Source organism: Mus caroli, chromosome X (genome assembly GCF_900094665.2).
Source record: "Mus caroli chromosome X, CAROLI_EIJ_v1.1, whole genome shotgun sequence".
NCBI classification, from domain to species: Eukaryota; Metazoa; Chordata; class Mammalia; order Rodentia; family Muridae; genus Mus; species Mus caroli.
In genome coordinates, this window is record NC_034589.1 from 66,596,949 (window position 1) to 66,602,113 (window position 5,165).

Consider the following 5,165-nt stretch of genomic DNA (forward strand, 5'->3'; position numbering starts at 1 on the left):
AACTCAGAAATCCGCCTGCCTCTGCCTCCCGAGTGCTGGGATTAAAGGTGTGCACCACCACACCCGGCAAATTTAAAATTTTAAAATAAATATATAAATAAAATAATCAGAATCTGACACTGGGGACCAAATTTGTGCCAGATGTTTTGCCTGTGGCATAGTTCTTGATCACTTGGACTCAAGAAAGATGGCTCAGTCAACAACATGTTTGCTTTCCAAGCATGAGAAGCTAAGTTTAACTCTCCAGATTCCATACAAAAGAGCCAGACATCGAGGGACATGCTTATCACTCCAGGGCTGGGGGGGGGGGGGAACAGATGGATCCCTGGGGCCTGCTGACCAGCCAACCTAGCCTAATTGGTGAACCCTGGGTCCCAGCCAGAGACTGTCTCAGAAAGTAAGGAATGGATCTCCTGAGGAATGATACCTGAAGTTGACCTCTGACCTCCACACATGCACATATTTTCACAGGCACACACACATGAATACTCATGTACCCCCACACACCCACGCACATTTAAAAACAAACTAAACTTGGCCCCTGAAATGAATCATGTATAATACATACTCACCATCAAACACTAAAGGCCTCACCTGCACAGATGCTAGCAAAGCCTTGAGTCCCCAGTTCGCTGGGCAGAAGGCCTCTGGGGCCACAACTAACAAAAGGTAAGGCTGTAGGTCATGAAAATCAATTCACACTTCTGTGATTTCCATGGGAACATTCCTGAAAACTGCTCATGGGAAGTCCATAGGACAAAGCTACTGACTGGTATGCATGATCAAATTCCCAAATGTCTCTGGTGAAAATAATTCATCATTTTTGGTGCAAACAAGTAAGTGCTGTGTCCAGGCTTCATGCCACAGAAGTCCAGAACAAACCAGGGATGATACCTGAAATGTGTGCAGCATTGTAACTCATGGTACTCAATCCAGACCTGAACACATTGTCTTGATAAATGTACGCTTCTCCACCTCAAAGCATGCTGAGCAATTAATATCCTCTGGGTTAGTTAGGCACTGTGCATTGCTAAGGAATGTGAAAATAGCTTGCCTCTTATTCTGATTACTAAATGCATTTTGCTGTTACCACCTGAGCTCCAACTAGTTTCATGAATAAATTTAAACCACTCTCAGAGAGGACAATAATGGCAGGAAGGCAGTGGTTCACTAGAAGCCAGGAGTCAGCTCTATCATCAGTTCAACCGCGGCAGCCACTGAGGATTGGATCTGCCAGCTGATTTCAAAAATGCATCGAGCACCCCATGCTCCAATGTCTACTAGGGAGGGGGAACACTGGGAAACATGGCATTGTTCAAATACAGGCACCAGGGCTGAAAGTCTTTTTGTATATTGCCAGGAAACATCATAGTGTCCTATATAGCAGGCTGTTTGATTTCCAATGTCTTGGAAGGATTTGTACAAATTGTAAATGTCACTTCACTGATGAGTGTGTAATTAAAAGGAGCGTCTCATTCTTCATTTCTACACAGAAAACAACATGTTTACGATGGATGTTCACAGATGAAATCACAAATATGTACTGAATGGCCACAAAGAGAACCTCCTGCATGGGAGTCAGAGCTGAGAGCAAAAGGCAAGTGAAGTGGGTGCCTGGGGCTGGAGGTGAAGTGATTGGACTGCTAACAGGCATGAGGCTTCACTTTAGAGCAGCAGAAATTTTCTGGCACCAGATGGATGACTGCACAGCATCGTGAGTCCATTGAATATACTGAAGTATAGATATTGAAATGGTAGATTTTATGTTCTGTAATCATCTACATCTCAACAAAGACTGGCGGGGTAGCTGTCTCCAGGTACTATCCCAGGGCCTTAGAGATAATATGCCCTTTCTTTAAAATGAGGGCCCATTGGCCACAGTGTCTAATAATTAGACAGCATGGGGACTAGAGAGAAGACTCAGCAGCTAAAAGCTGCTCTTGCAGATGATCTAGATTCAGTTCTCAGCACCCACATGATGGCTCATAGAATTCTGTAGCTGCAGTTCCAAAGCCCTCTCTTTTTGCCTCCATAGGCACCAGGCATGAACGTTGTACATGTATATAAGTCAAAAGACTCTTGCACTCAAAATGAATTAATTAAAAAAAAATAATTAGGTAGCAGAAGTGAAAATGGCCACTGAGATACAAAACATGAGGTATCTAGTCACTGCTTAGGTGTCCATAAACAACCACTTGATCTCACACAGGAGACCTGTTCCTATGTCTCAAAAGATAGTGTCATACCAGATTGCCTGTCCCTCTACAAAAAGTGGAATACACATGATGGAAATAAAACCCCATGCACAAGCTCTGCCTTGAGATGTTAGAATGCTTGAGGTATAAGCACAGTCCTACGGCTTGAGGCATGCTGCTCTTGGGGCTATAGTGCCAACTCCCAAGGGCTTTACTAAATGAAGGTAAAACCATTGTTAAGGCATGGAGGCATGGCTGTTCTGAGACAACACTAGAACTAGCAGTACTGATGACCTGCTTGGGAACCAGTTCAGATGTAGATCCAGCTCTCCCACTCACCACTGTAGACAGCTATGTGATCATGAACATCCAAGTTCAGCATCCATAAAACCCAAACATAGCAGCATATACCTGGAATCCCAGAGGTAGGGATATGGAGAAAGGAAGATTCATGAGCTTTCCTGGACATCCAGTCTAGCCAATCAGAAACCTGCCTTCATTGAGAGACTCTCTCAAATAGTAAGGTAGAGACCTATTAAGGAAGACACCAACGCCAACTTCTCACACACTCACAGACATGTTCACACATATGTGCACATATACATGAATACACACACACCCCATAAACACTAATAAAATTTAAGGGCTGAAGTCCTCAGTTTTCTCATCTGTAAAATGAATATGACAAGAGATAGTCCACTAAAGTAGACTGGCATGAGGAGTTAACTGGTCATTTTACATAAAGTGTTTATCAAAATATCTGACACACAGGAATTTCTCACAGGAATTAACTATCCTTATTATCATATCTGGTGTTAAGTAGAGCCAACTAAACTGACTATAACTTACAGGACAACAAAGAGACAACAAAGCCATGTTCTTATCTAAACTTATCCCCCACCTGATGAACATTTAGATTCTTCTCTTCTGACAAAAGCCTGGGAAAACTTTTTTTTTTTTTTTGGTTTTTTTGAGACAGGGTTTCTCTATATTGCCTTGGCTGTCCTGGAACTCACTTTGTAGACCAGGCTGGCCTCAAACTCAGAAATCTGCCTGCCTCTGCCTCCCAAGTGCTGGGATTAAAGGCGTGTGCCACCATGCCCAGCAAGCCTAGGAAATCAATACACAAGAATGCCACTGTTTCAGACAAGGCCATCTTCAAGCAAGTCTAACCCATATCCTCTACACTAACAATGTGTGTGGCATCTGCTTCTCATGCAGCTGGTCTAGGCAGCAGTGGCCTTCTGTGTAAGTTCAAAGGAGGAGTGGGAAGTTGCATCTGGTTGTGCTTCTTATGTGAACATTTCCAAATCAGAGTCTAGCAGAGAAGATAGACACCTCAGAGATCACAAGGTCCAATCTACTTGCAAGCAACAAGAACCACGGGATGGGGACACTTCTGAGGCTCAACATGCAACCAGTCTAAACTACTTGGGTGAATTTCATGCTAGCTAGAGACCCTGGCTCCTGAGGAATGTAAACCAAAGTTGACCACTGCCCTTCACATCTTATACGCATATACATTGTCCCTCTACACACAAACACTCTCCCACATACTAAATAAATGACTAAGTATGGTTGCTTTTCCTCATTCTGCCTCAAGCTTGCAGCAGTACACTACAAGACTTATAGTGGTAAGACAGCTCAGGAGGCAGTACAAATGTGCTTACCTGAAGCCTGGGTTGCTTACAGCCCCCATGAACCAACCTGGGCAGAACCCAGTGCAATCTACACAGACAGCCCAATGGAGCTCACACAACCTCAGAGGCAAAAGAAAGCAAAGCTATCACGTCATGAGGTGCAGTGTTAGCCATAGGTGTCCCTTCTGTGTTTATAAGCAGGCCTGCATGGAGAATCCCAGTCTGCATTTGCCAGACCCCATCAAGATTTCTGTCTTTCCACCTGGCCAAGCTCAGCAGAGGGAGAATGGCAATGACAGCGGCCCAGCCTGGCCCTGGCCCATCCCTTTCTCTGGAATCCTAATCCTACCGGGGGATGGGGGAATTCTGTCTTCATTACTGTTATAGTAAGTTTCAAAACTGAGAACTGGGAATCCACTAACTTTTCTCTTGTTTGACAAGTCTGCTTGGTTATTTAGGCTCCCTTGAATTTCCATGTGAATTTTAAGAGCATCCTGCCCATGTCCACACAATAAGGCTGCTGAGCTTTTAATAGGATTGAGTGGAATCTATAGATCAATTTGAGGCATATCATTCCATCTATTTTTAACATTTTCCATTTTAAAGTAGAAAGCCATCTTTTGATTTCACTTCTTCATCTCAGTTCTGCTGTCTTATGTCTCTCCTCTCCATGGCTAAACTTATTAAATGTGTATCTAGGCTCTGCTCCCTCCTCTTGAGCCACTTTCCACCGTCTCATAGTCAAATGCTAGTTCTAGGTCCCACATCAGTTTCATTGACTGACTGGCACAGCTGCCCATTGTCTAAATCCAAATCCTACAATCCACCTTGCATATCTCTCTCATGCTCTAAAGTCATGCCATCACCAAGAACTATAAATTCATTTCTATAAAATGCCCAAGGACCACTTGCTTCTCTGCATCTAGCAGAAAGCATCTTTACCTAGAGCCACATGCTGCTTCCCAGGACTTTCAAGACAACACACTTTGTAGAAAATAGGCTTCAAGACAGTCTCCAGATCACAAGTGGGTAGACATCTTTCCTTCTCCTCTCTGAATGCATCCTAGAGCATCACCATTCAAGCTCAAAAGCTCAACATGATGTCAATTCCACAAGTCTAAATATGGTCTTCAAAGCCATGTGGCATGATGTGGCCCTAATCATCTAGGTCTTTCAATGTTTCATGTGTCTTGTACTGGCTAGCTTTGTGTCAACTTGACACAGCTGGAGTTATCACAGAGAAAGGAGCTTCACTTGAGGAAATGCCTCCATGAGATCCAACTGTAAGGCATTTTCTCAATTAGTGATCAAGGGGGAAAGGCCCCTTGTG

At 43.7% G+C, this 5,165-nt stretch overlaps 1 protein-coding gene across 4 annotated transcripts in view; it reads right to left on the reverse strand.

Annotated features, from left to right (window-relative positions):
* The window catches only part of Cd99l2 (CD99 molecule like 2), an 81,841-nt gene that overhangs the window by 35,530 nt on the left and 41,146 nt on the right, over positions 1-5,165 (reverse strand). The window lies entirely within an intron of this gene.